The sequence below is a fragment of the Chiroxiphia lanceolata genome, chromosome 25 (assembly GCF_009829145.1).
Source record: "Chiroxiphia lanceolata isolate bChiLan1 chromosome 25, bChiLan1.pri, whole genome shotgun sequence".
Taxonomy (NCBI): domain Eukaryota; kingdom Metazoa; phylum Chordata; class Aves; order Passeriformes; family Pipridae; genus Chiroxiphia; species Chiroxiphia lanceolata.
Genome location: NC_045661.1, coordinates 193,928 through 207,641, shown reverse-complemented (window position 1 = coordinate 207,641; position 13,714 = coordinate 193,928).

Here is a 13,714-nt window from a genome sequence, read left to right as displayed (position 1 = left end):
CCCCTGGGAGGGATACATTGTCCAAACCTAGGAGGGTGTTGAGGATGGGAGGGTGGGGGGACACCAGGACCAGGCACTGAGCAGGGATGGCACTGAGTGGGGACAGCCCCAGTGGGACCCTCACTCCCCCTGCCCCTCTGCAGCTCATCAAGCACATTAGGACTCCGTCCCAGTGGGGCACCTACACTGGGGTGCAGCTGCTTTGGCCGGGTGCTGAGCCCTGGCTGCTCTACAGCAGTCCAAGACCCCCCAGCAGCTCAGGAACCCTCAGACATATGGAAACCGGAGATGACTCAGCGGCACACGGCAGCCCAAGACCCTGCTGCTCCCAAAGCCCACAATGGCCTCCAACCCCACAGCAGCACCATGGCAGCCCCAGACCCCCCAGCACCACGGCAACTCAGAAGCACCCAGCCTCAAGACACCTCAGTGGTCAGAGACCCTACAGTCTGGTGCCAGCCCAGCACCCAGCAGCATCCCAGGACCCCAGAGCACCACAGGGCTGCCATCAGCTCACCCTAAGAGCAGTAAGCCCCAGGAGCTGGTGCCAGGGACTGACTTTGCAGGGACCCACTAGATCCCCTGCCCTTCCTAACTGATGAGTGTAATTAGGGCCAAGAGTGAAGCTATAGGGCTGAGAGCAAAACTATGGGGCTGGCTCCACCACTGCAGGCAGCATGCCCAGTGCCCTGGGTCATCGTCCCTGTGCCAGGAACTGCATGCACAGGCAGGGTAACGGCTGCCCCCACACCCTGTCTGCAGCACATGTGCCCCCCTCCCTAGGAGATCCCCAGCCCCCTCCCACCCCACTACCCCCCCGCAGCAGGGAAATCCCAGTCCAGCCTTTTCAGGGAATCTGGGAGAGGAGGGAGGGTGATGCTGGGGCCCCGACCAAGGTGCGAGGAAGCAGCTCCTCCTCCTTCTCCTCCTCCTTCTCCTCCTCCTCCACCGAACCTGCTCTTGGCCAGGCCAAGACATTGGATTTCCTGGAGGGAGGGTGCATGCACCGCGCTGACGCAAGGCACGGCCGAGTGCCGCTCCACCCTGCCCCTTACAAAACACCAACAGCAGCAATTAGGGAACCGGCAGGGCTGGACGGCCTGTGGAGAGACCGCGGCCAGACCTGCTCCGGGCAGGGAGGGGACCGGACCTGCCGGAAAACACGTCACCTGCTCCTGCCTCCCGGCTGCTCCCCAGGGACAAGGGCGGGAAGACCCCTCCCACAGCACAGGCATCTCTGCAGGCTTTGGATCGGATCCCAGGACCACTGATCCGCGGAGCGGTGCTTACCCCCTCTGGGGATGCTCACGCACCCATACCAGGAGGGCGTCCCCACATCCAGCTCACTTGCCCCTCTGCATCCTGCCTTTGTGGGGGGACACACTCTAGCCCACGGCTTTAGAGGGTGATGGAGGGGGCTGCACCCTTGTGAGGTCCCCCAGCGGACGCAGGACGAGTGCCCGCAGCAGGCAGGGGAGGATGCCTCCAGGGCAGCCCTTATCTCCCTGCGAGGACAAAGCTGCGCCAGGAGACGGATGGTGTTCCCACGAGCTCACAGAGCTCGGCCCCAGCACCACTGCGGGGGACGTGAGGGAGACCTGGGGCCTGAGCAGGCAGCAGGGCTGCAGGCAGCTGCCCTGTTGGGAGAGCTGCTTGGGTGGGAGACCCTGCTAAAGCAACAAGAAGCCTCTTTAAGCTCTGCAAAGGCAAAGAAAGTTCCAAAGAGGGAGGGGTCCTAGGGAGATAAGTGTTATCTGGTGGGTGGGGGGAAGGAAATACTTCAGAGGCGACCAGCTGTGGTCAGAGACACGTGGTGGGTGCCCCGCGGGGGACGGGCACAGGTGTCAAGGCCAGGAGCAAGGTGCTGCTGGGACCAGCACAACCAGCTGTGATAGAGATCAGGTCAAGGGTGTGTGGGGTGGGATGGAGCAGAGCACTTGGGGCTGGGGGCACAGGGACATTATGACATAGGCAGAGGTGCCTGTCACCCCCACAAAGCCTCTGTGCACCCTGTCTCCATCCCTATCCCGTGCCACCGAGCTGAGTGGACAGCATATTCCTCTATCCCAGCATGGTCAGCCCCAAAAGCACTATCCCATCTGGTGTAGCCACGAGGCACAGCCCAAGCAGCCTTCACACTGCTCCAAACCCTTCTGTCCTGGTTAAACTGGGACGGGGGGTAGGGGTGGCTATTGTCACAGCATCCCCTCAAAGCGCCTGGGATGCAGGACACGATAATCAGCATTTGCTGCACAAGAAGGGGGACTGCTGGCACTATCTGGAGGGATAACATGTGGGGTACAGCAGCCCCAGAGTCCCCTTCTTATCTGGGGCTCCCCCAGCCCACGGAGGGGGACACTGGGAGAAAAAGACCCTGGGAGAAAAAGGTGTTGGGGTCACTGCAGAAGCAAAGAACCCTGCAAAGGCAGGGTGGGGGGCCAGCAGCATCCCGGTTCTGTCCTGCCTCCACATGCAGGGGGCCCAGGGTGATCCAGTCCTTCTCCCTCTCCCCTGCACCCAGACCCCATAGAAAAAGGACAAAAGCTCATGACAAGCCCAGGCGGGCATGGCACAGAGCAGTGCTCAGCCTCGCACCAGTACAGCGCTTCCAGTGCCAGCCCTGCAGGGGGAATGAGTGAGGCCACCATCACCACTGCACTGTCACCATGACCAGTGGCACACCCACCCCAGGGGTGAGGGGGAGAGAAGCCCCCGTCCTCCCTGGTGCTGAGGGTGCAGCCCCCATCCAGAGATGGCTTTACAAGACCCCAGTTGAGCAAACTCCAAAGCCGAGACTCCCAGGCACCCCAGCTCCTGCCCACATGCCCTGGCACATTGGGGCTCAGCGAGAGCACAGCCGGGGCCCTGACTCCAGGCATTGATTTGTAGGCAGGCAGAGGCTTTCATTACTGTGCCTCTCATTTCAGGCAGGGGAGCACTGGCCGGAGGCAATGTCCATGATGCTGCCTCTGCTCACCTGGTGACACGGCCGGAGGGAATGCTGCCCACACCATCACACAGCCATCAGCTCTGCAGAGCCCCTTGAAAGAAACCCAAAAGCTGTGGAGCTCCTGGGGGACACCAGCAAGACCACAGCACACCAGGAAGATGTTGCTCTGTCTGCTGACAACCCCAGTGAGTGCACAGAGCCGAATGCTCTTGGTTCTGCTGAGTATGACCCTACATCACTTCTCTTGCTCTTTGCAGGAGTCCCGTATCCCTAGCATCTTGCCCAGGGACCCTTTGAGAACACCCTGCCCCATATCCTGCCCCAGACGCTACCCCATTCCCACAGGGACTCCATCCTGGTTGGCATGAGGCTGTCCCAGGGACAATCAGAACTCATCAATGCGGGTGGCAGTAGCTGAGCAAGATGTGGCACGGCAGGGAGGGTGGGGGAAGGAGGCTTGTTTATATCATGCTCCTCTTCCAAACAGCTCTCGCTGTGCTGAGGGATTCCCTGGACCTGGGAGAGAAGGGCGGCCACTCTGCTTTCTCCCATCCAGGTTTGCACCTCTCTGCCAGGGCGGGAGGACCAGCCACGTTTTCCCAAAAGGGTCCCCTGGCACAGTCTGGGGACCCAGGCAGTGGCAAAGCTCCCCATGCACTAGGCTGGCTCCCCGTGAGACAGCCCAACTAATTTCCTCCTCTCTATTGCTTCCTGTCCCTTCCGGCTTGGCGGGCAGCTCAGGAAGCAATCGGAGCGAGAAAACTGCAGGAGGCCATGTGGCAGCATCCCACTAGGGTCTGAAGAACTGCCAGGGCTGCCTGGGCACATGGTCCCCAGCTCCAGCTGGACCCCTGCTGCTCCCCAGATCCCAGCAAAGCCCTGAGCCTTGACCTGGCAGGGATGTGGCTGGTCCTCACTCAGTGGCACATGGCTGAGAGATGGTCAGACCCCTCATCCCAAAGGGCTGTGGACGAACAAAGAGGAAATGTGAGTGATTTGCCCCAAAATATTTTGTCAGGAAGGAGGGAGGGGATGGGGCAAACCCAGGGCACAGCTCCCTCCTAATAGCAGAACCACGGGCATTCAAACCAACCCCTCCATCCCCTCCTCTTTCCCCAGCCCTGGCAGGGCAGCAGAGCTGGGTTTCGGCTTCTGGAGGACCTGAGCCGGTTTTGCTCAAGCCTCCAGGCTCAAGACCTGAGGGCAGAGGACAGACGGACACTGTAACCCAGCATGCCTCCCTGGCCCAATTACATTGCCCTGCCCAGCCAGGACGGGGCGTTTCACCCAGCAGCGCATAAATAGAAAGCTTTTACAGCATTAATTGCTCTCTGTGTTATGAAACTAGCTGGATGGAAACAACAGGGTTGGAGTCGCCTGCCAGGGATGGGCCACTGCCATGCCGTCCTGCAACACCCCCAGTGCTAGTGGCCCATGGCACAGCCAGTGCTGGACACAGCACTCCCTGGGGACCGTTGAATTTGCTTTGCTTCTGTGCCAAAATGTGTCCATTCCAGAATGTCTCCCACTGAACATCTCCTGTAGATGAGCCCACAAGTCTTGAGTCGTCAGGGACTCCCAGCTTGTCCTAAGGGGAAGCTAAGGGGCACTGCTGTCAGGGGAGCACTGGGGGAGCCTGGGCCAGGCAGTCCTGTGCCTGCAGTGGGATGGTGTCCCACCATCTGGGCCAGCCAGGCATTTCAGGGACCCCAGCAGCCCTCAGATTTGCTCCTGAGAGGAGAAATGCCTCCACAGAGGAGCTCCAAGTACTGCTGACACCATTTTTTGCCATTGCAGCAGGGCCAGGGAAAACGTCTTCCAGGGGACACCGGCTGCCAGGCAAGGAGGAGGAGGAGGAGGAGGAGGAAGGTTGAAATGAATTTCACACGCGCCCCCGGCTGCCTCCACCCCCGCGAAACCCAACCCTGCCTGGGCAGCAGCTGCACCCACTGCCTGCGCTGCAGCACCCGCCAGAGCCCAGGGTTAGCACCAACTGTCACACTCCCAGCTTCCAACCAGGAGAAATCCTGTGGGCTAGAGGGTGCAAGAACTGCCTGGGGGGGATCGGCACCTGAGACACCGGGCAGGGGGGCTGTCAGGTATTACCGTCCCAGCTGAGACATGGAGATGCCCCTGGCTGCCAGAGTCTGGGACAGAATGTGACATGGAACTGTCACCTGGCCACTGTCACCCGTGTGAGGGGGCACACTTCCCTGCCCTCTTGCAACGAGTTCAGAATCTTGAGGCAGTGCCAAGCTGAGGTCCTGCAGGAGCTGCGATAGCAGGTACATGCTGCCTGGCACAAACTCCATTGGTCACTTTTTCTCAGAGAGGTATATTTTGGTTTAGCACCATTTTACTGCCACCACCCCAGACAGTCCCAGCGAGCAAATCCTTGTGCATGCCAGGAGCATGTCAGGAGCTTGTGGCAGTGAATCGCCTTCTCCCAGAACCTCTCACCGCTGCCTGAGCCGAGAGCTGGAAATGGGCACAGTGATCCCTGTTCCTGCAGATTGAAAAATTGCTCTGGAATTCTCAGGAAGGAAAGTTGCTAAAAATACATGAAGGCAGTATTCCTGGTAAAAGAAGGAGCTCCAGCAAGGAGGATGGCCCAAGAGCGCCAGAGAGCCTGGCACAGTGTGCTAGCCCCCTACCCTGCACACTAACATCCAAACATCGGAGCTGGACCCTGACCCTCCGCTCTGTGATGCCACCCAGGCAAGGCTGCAAGCAGGGCACAGCAGCCACCTCACATGAGAGCTGGAGCTCAAACTCATGCCATAGCTGGGCACAGGTGCTGGCAAGCACCAAGGGAGGACCCTGCCCAACTTATTCACCAAGCACGCAGGCACAAATCTGGGCATGGAAAAGCAGAGTCTTGGACCAGACCTTTGCTCCTAGACTGTGAAGCACTCAGATCTTCTTGCTAATAAAAACCTGACGCTCACTTGGGTCGGGGGCTCACATGCCTGCAGGCGGGTGTGCTTCTTCCTAAACCAAAACTGCCTAAGCTGGTGGGGGGGAGGTAGGGGCTGGCTGCCTCTGGGGGAAGGGCGGGCAGCAAAGAGCTGGCATGGGAACGGCAGCCCATCCTCCACGCACCCGCGCCACTCCGCGTCTGTAAACTTTGAACATCTTCCGGAGAGAAGTTAGTGGCTATTGTGAACAGCTGGATTTAATTTTACGAGGAGCGAGGAGGAGACAGTTGTGGAGAAATAATAAGGCTTGGCGCTCCCAGGCGAGGATCCCTGAGCCCGGCCAGCCTTCCTGCCTTCATCGCACTCCACCGGGGGAGCGCTGGCGAGACAGTCACGGTGCAACTGAGGCATGGAGCAGCATGGGGCTCACCCACCTTCTGCGTGATGCAAACCTGAGTCCAGATATCTGGGGCTTTGCCCCTGTGTGTGTCCCCAGACCCATCACCCCTCCAGCAGCCAGGGCATCAGCAGTGGCATGTCTCTTCCTCACAGCAAAAAACTGGGCTGCCAACACAGGACCTACTTCCCAGCCCACAGCAGCACCTTCAGACCTAGGGACCCCCAGTGCTCATTCTCGATGCTGGTGGGCCACTGATGCTTGTGGGCCACTGTGGCGCAACACCTCCCTCCAGCCGGCTGCTTCCTGTGAGGCTCTGCCCACCTCCTAAAATCAGTTTTAGCTCTGCTGTCCCCTTACCAGCCACCCCCTGCAGCCAGGGGAGCTCTGCCAGCACACACTCTGGGTCTGCACTGATCCCCACACAGCAAGGGGGAAGGGAATCAATCAGCCTTTTCCAGCACTTGCACCTCACCTGCCACCCGTGAGGCAGCACTTCCCAGCGTTACTTCTCCCGGGGAGAAGCGCAGCCCTGAAGCTCGCTGCAGTCACTTCCGTGCCTCTGGCTCGCGGGAGGATGGTTGAAGGTGAGCTCCTGGGTCAGCTTTAACCAGCTGAGACCTAGCAGAGCTCGTGACACACCCAATGCCCATCTGGAAGGTTGCAGCAGTGGGCACACTCAGTTCTGGTGCTGCTGCTGTCTCATGGCACATAATGGGGGACACTGGGAACACTGGAGCATTGCATCTCTTTGGGACCAGGTGGGGGGACATGCTCCATTGGAATTTGCACCGCCGGGATCGGACATGCTTTGTAAAATCAGTGTTCCTCCAAACCCTTTGCCGAGAGGATCCTGTTGGCTGCAGAGCCCTACATGAACACTGTTACCACCAGGCCACCAGCTTCCAACCCCAGGAACAAGACTGTGGGGTTCATGGCCTGTCACCTCCAAAGGGCTCCACGTGTGCTCATCAGGAAACTCCACAATGAGATGCATGGGGAGCCTGAAACAGCAGCCAGCATTGCGTGACCCCCTGCTCCCCACCACCATGGGCAGGTGAGCGGCCCACCGGCACCACGAGGAGGTTTTGCTGGGGCCCCTCGCTCCCATTTCACAGGCGGGGAAAACCAAAGTGCTGGGAGCTGTAACAGCATGTCTGGACCCGCAGCAGGATCTGGACGTGCATTATCGCAGAGGGGGGCTGCTCCTGCAGCATGCCCACTGCAGGCTGGTGCAGGGCATGGCTCCATCGGCTCAACCCATCATTACCTTCCCTCCCTCCCTCCAAAAAAACATTTCATAAGTTGCCACGTGATGGTGGCAATAGCAAACACCCATGCGCTTCAGGTGCCTGCCCCAACCACAACACGCAGGTGCCTGGGCTCGGCCGCCGTGGCTCATGGCCCAGCCTCGACCCCAGATAACACCTTGGACAAACAGCTAAGAAGCTGAGAGCATGGCCTGGCCATCCAGCAAATCCCCCATGGATGGAAGCTCCCAAAATCAAAGGTAGTTGGTTATATCCCATCCATCAACAGTGCTCAAGGCGATGTAAACACTGTGGCAGTCTCGCCAGCCCCTTGCAATTGCCATCAGGGATCTAATAAGAGAGGGAAGCTCCCACAGATGGTACAGTTTTTGGACAGCATCCAACCCGTTCATTGAGGGATGGAGGAATGCCAACCCCACAAAGAGCCCCAGGATGGCTCTTGCCCTTTAAGTCCCAGCAGCACCCTTGGTTAGGGCTTTGCAGCCCCTTCTCCTCTCTTCCTCTCCATTCTCCACTCCCATGGACAGAAGAAGAGGTACTAATGCAGGAAAACACATTTTTTTCCCAACAAACAGCCCAAAATTGCCCATTTATGACCTTTCTGGCTGCTGCATGCCTCCACCAGTCCCACCACTGAGCTCACCTGCCACCAGCCTCGTGCCCTCTGCGTGTTTGACAGGAGCTGCGCAGTTACTTGCTTTTTAATACCTTAATTATAGCTGATTACCACTGCCATCCCCACCTCCTCAGTGCCATGACCTGCTCACACACCACCAGGAAAAGGCTCCTTCCTTCAGCACAGTGCCAGGGCCACCAGGACTCGCCTCCTAACCCATTTGGTGGTGGCAAGATGGGGATTAAATGGTGATTAAAAGGAGATGCTGTTTCTGATATCACGATAAATAGCGACCATATGTCACGGCAAATGGATACAAGTCCCTTTTACTGGTGGACCTGGAGGCTGGAGGGTTCTGCTTTGCGGGAAAGGGATGTTAGACGTGGGATGACTGCTGGAGGGTTATGCTGTCCAAAATGCCCCCATTGAAGCATCCCCCCACTCTGAGTTGCGCCCCAATGTTGCAGTCCCCCCCGTCAGGACAAGGGTCCTTGAAATACCTGGGTGCCATTTACCCAAGGCATCTGGAGCCCACTGCTTTCAAAGGGTTATTTCTGTTAGAAAAGCCAGTGCAGTGCCAGCTGCATGCCCACTCTGGGGAGGTAGCTGGGTGCCTGAGGTCCCGGGGGACAGGAATTCCCCTGCATCACCCAGCTGGGAGGGGAAGCTGCCCACCCCACAGCCATCTGCAGTCCCTTCCCATGGGAATGTTGGCCTTGCACACCCAAACCGGGCCAATTCCAGTGCCTTCTCCCAACAGGACACTTGTGCCTGTCCAGTCTGGTGGGGAAGTGCTGGGGCACTGCCACAGTGACCATCACTTGCCCTGTCAGCAGGGGTCCAAGCTCCCTCCCATTTCTCTCCTGCCTTCCCTGTTGTGTGACGTTGGTGAGTCCTCAATCCTTGCCCACTTTGGGGACCCTCTTCCTTCCATTCCTGGGGAAAATGACCCAGCCGGGGTGTGGGAAAGGGCTGTGGGGCCATGGAGACCCCAGGGCAGCTGGGTGCATGGGGAGGGGGTCACCAGCCTCATAAACTCCACTTCTCCACCCATCATTATGAGCACTTCAGTACTGTGGGGGGAAGTTGGCAGCCTCACTGGCAGGGCCCCCCGGGGTGGCCAGGCTGTGCCAATGCCCTGACTCACGACACGCACGTACCCGCGCGGGGTAAAGCGATAGGAGGGGAGAGAGGATGCCGGAGCCCAAAATACTCTGGTGTGCCTGACACGGGAGATTATCGCTTTGCTGATGGGACGGTTGCCCAGCCCGGCTTGTCCTGGGCTCCCTGCAAAGCACCAAAAACCCCCAAAAGCTCTGCCCTCACTTTTTCCTCTGCCACCCCATGCCAACCACCCAACAGCAGTGAGAGGCTCAGGATTCCCGCTGCCCCACCAGGGCCGCCGGTACTATTTCCAGCTGGTTTCTTCCCAAATTCTGCTTTTTTTCTCAGCCGTTAGAACCCAAACACATTGTATAGGGCCTGAGCAGTTTCAGGGGGCGGAGGTGGGTGGCACTGCAAGGGCTTGGCCTTATTTTCCTTCCAAGGGGGTTAAGGGGAAAAAAACAACCCCAAGCCCAAGGAGGGTGTAAAAATAAAATAATAATAATAATAATAATAATAATAATAATAAAGATGACACACTGCTGAAAATTATACATCTAATTGCTGCCTTGTTAGCAATGCACCCCTATGACGAGGCACAAAGTGTTTAGCATACAGTGTATGGTCATCCCCTACATGCGCGTGACACACATGTAGCATGACACACGTGTGACCCCACACCTCACCGGGGACCCTTCCGCGCCGGTTCCCGGGGAGCTTCAGCTGGGACAGGCTCTCGCCGTCCTTAACGCCCGGTGCCCGCCCCGCACGCTCCCGACGTACGGGCACAAGGCCCCTTTGTAACCCCAGGGATGAGCCGCAGCAGGGGGACTCGGCGGGGGACCGGTGCGGGGGCAGCGCAACCCCGACGGGGCGGGAGCCTGGGGACCCGATGGTGAGAGTGGAAACACCTCGGCTGTGCCCCCCACACGCACATACCCCATCGGGGGGGCGTCGGGGGGAGCCCCGGGAGGAGGTACTGAGCTGGCGCGACCCCACCGACCCCCGCCATCCGCCGGGTCCAGATGCAGGCGGAGGTCTGCGGGCCGGGAGGAAGGAGGGGCTGGAGGAGGAGGAGGCGGAGGAAGGGGGGTTGGGAGTCTCTTCCCGGCGAGCGCTTACCTGCTCCGTGCTTCGGAGGGCTGGGCCGGCCGCGGATGCCGGGATAGGGGCCGGGGCCGGACCGGGACCGAGGCCGGGACCGGGGCCGGGGCCGGGGCCTGGCCGGAGAGGGCGACAGGAATGCGGGGAGCGCGGCGGGCTCCCGGGTCCGCGCACGGAGCCAGGCGCAGGGACGGGAAAGTTTATGCGAGGGAGGAGCAGAAAGTTGGGAGTCAATCAGGAGGCGGCGGGGCCGGGCCGGGCCTCCTCCTCCCCCCTTGCTCTCCTCCTCCTCCTCCTCCTCCTCCTCCTCCTGCTCCTCCTGCTCCTTCTTTTCCTCCTTCTCCTCCTCCTCCTCTTCCTCCTCTCGGCTCTTCCTGCCGGCCGACTCTCCCGACCTCCCCGTCGGGGCAGCGAGGACGCGGGACTTCCCCTCTGCAGGGAGTTTTTTTGGGAAAGGGCAGCCCTGGAGCTCGGCTCAGCCCGGTCTCTAGGAGCGCCCTCTACGAACCTTCCTCACTATCCTTCTCCTCTTCCTCCTTCTCCGTCCGGCAGCCTCGGGATGCGGCCGCGGGATGCGGCCTCGGGGGCATGAGGGTACTGCTGTCCCGTCCCGTCCCCAGCCGGCCAGGGCTCCCCGTGAACACCTTCACACTTCTGTGCTCACCTTCATGCCGCTCTGCATATCCGTGCCCCCCTGCACTCACCTTCACCCCTGCACTTACCTTCATCCCTGTGCTCACCTTCATCCCCTTCTGCACATCTTCATTGTCCTTTGCACACTCTAGTGCCCTGCTGCACATCGTCATCCTCTTCCTTATTCCCATCTCACATCTTCAACACCCTCCCAAGACCTTCATCCCTCTCCTTAACCTCACATATACTCAGTCCCCTGCATCCCACCAGACTGCAGATTCCCCATCTCTCCCAGACACCCACCCCATGGTGCCCAGGATTGGGATCTCAGCCCACACTGTTGTAATGAGTTCCCAAGGGAACTCATCCAGGAGCCAAGCCGTGGTCATTTCCTCTGAGCGAGCTGATGGATAGCAATGTGCTAAGCCACATCTGGCTGATGGCATATGAGTCCCTGGCCACGACCCAGCCCCACTGCCGGGAGCCACAGCCCCAATAGGGGCAAAACGTCTGGTCCTGCCAGATGAAGATGTGCAGCACAGACCTGTGCCATGGTACTCAAAACCCACAGAGAGGAATCCTCCCATTACCTTGCTTGGGGATGGGATCCTCTTTGCATCCCATCCCTTATAGAAACATATTTTTCTAATTTTTGTGATGAGCTTGGTTGTATTCAAGCATTTTGGGACAAGCCAACTCTTCAGCCCATGAAGTGACAGGCTCTGAAGCATCCAGCACATTCAGCAATTGTGTGTGATTCATAAAGCCATATCGCATTCTTCCACCCTTGGCCTGGTGTTAACTTGTAAGAAATCTGGACTAAAAACTGTAACAAAATGGCTGCTATTCTCCAAGGACTGTTCAGAGCCTCGTTACTCATCCCTTACTTGGGCAAAAATGACATTGAGTGCTCCTGGAGATGACAGCCTTAATTGAGTTCAATGGTAGTTTAGGCTGAGTAAGGCATGAGCAAACAAGTGTGCATTAGCCCATGAATAAAAGCCTGATCTGCAAATGTTTAGGAACACATGTAATGCTGTGCAGGGGAGTACCAAGGGGGTCGCTGCTGCTCTGGGCCTGCTGAGCAGGCAGGGGTCTCGCTTCAGCATCCAATGCAACTGCTAGCGGTGCTGGGATGAGCTTGTTCTGGAGTGCAATGATTTGAGCCCAGCTCAGTGGTTTGTTTCTGTTCTGCCTTTTAATTTTTTTTCTCTGCTTCAGAAGTCCATAATCCTTGTTTCTGCTATTTTTTTGTCCACTGGTGGGAACAAGCAACTTCCTTTCCCAAATTATAATATAAAAGAGCTGCAAGCTGCAATGCCATAAATAATATTTTCTTATGGCCAGAACATCCAAGTCTAGGCAAGACACCAAGAACAGCTACAACATTGTAAAACTCCAACACTTCTCCAGAATGGATTCACTAATTAAAAAATGACTCCTTTTAAAAAGCAGTTGAAAAATATTAGCTTTCCCATTGCTGCCTGTTGCTTGCTGCACTAAGAAGGAGCCTATCCTGCAAAGCCACAGCCCAGCTTACCTTGCCTTTCCCTCTAAAAAAAGTCACCAAAATAAATACAAGGGGAGGGAAAGGGAAGAGAAAAGAAAAACATCTCGTCACAATCACTTCTTTAATTAATTAATGTATCACCACTTCAAAGCTGGAGAGAGAGCCCCCAGGGCTGAGACGCTGTTCTTTGCTAGGCAGCTTGCTGGGGACCAAACAGCTCCAGCCCTTCCACTGCTGGACGGGGAGTTTCCCAGTGCTGGCCCTCCTGCACTCTCTGGGAATGCACCAACCCTTTCCCTTTTCAGCTGCCTGCCCTATGGGGCATTTGCCTTCTGGAAAATATCTGTCAGCCCCCCAAAGAGTGCAGGGGCTAAGCCTTTACTCAGAGCTGGGTGTATGGAGCCCACTGAGCCCCAGCGGTCTGAGGAAGAGGGAGTAGCAAGCGACTGGAGAAGAACCTCCCAGATCCATCTTCCTGATCAGCTCTAGACCAGCATATTTCCACTCATGAGCATGGGATGGGGATGCCAGCAACCACTACCTGAGAGAGGTGGTGGCACCACAGCAACACCGGTCCTGACAGGGACACGTGCTCAGCATCAAAGTAGAGCCTTATTTTTTTTCCTTGCCTTTGCCTTATAAGCATCTCTGCAAAAATAAAATGCATTTCCCAGGAGGTTCCCTTGAGGAGCTGACGACAGTTGCCTCTGGCCATCCCTGTAGCACCAGCCTAACACCAGCACCCTAAAATGAAGCTTCAGAAGCCTCAAAGTCTCATGCAGGGAAAATATCATCCCTGGGGATTGAGAAAACCCTTTCTCCAAGGAAGACACACACTTTGGGCTCAAACACCATTGATAAGGCTCTTTCTTCTCTTTTTTTTTCCTCTTTTCTTGCAGCGAGCATTCCTTTCACACCCACGCACACCCCAGCATCCTCAGCCATTGGTCTTCTGGCGCATCCGTCACACTTTCCGCCGGCCAAAGTAGATACAGATTTCAACTGCTTCCATCCCTCCTCTCCTCTGGTGTTAACAGCCAGCGCAAACAAAGGGCCCGAATATCCATCGCCCTCTTAAATTGTTTTCATTTGTTTCTTGTGCCGCAGTTGGTTTGCATTAGAGGGTTTGTCTAAGGGATTTGGGGTGGGCGACTGATGCAGTGACGGCTCTGAGATGGGGTGACATTGGGATGGGACACCCAAGGCAGATA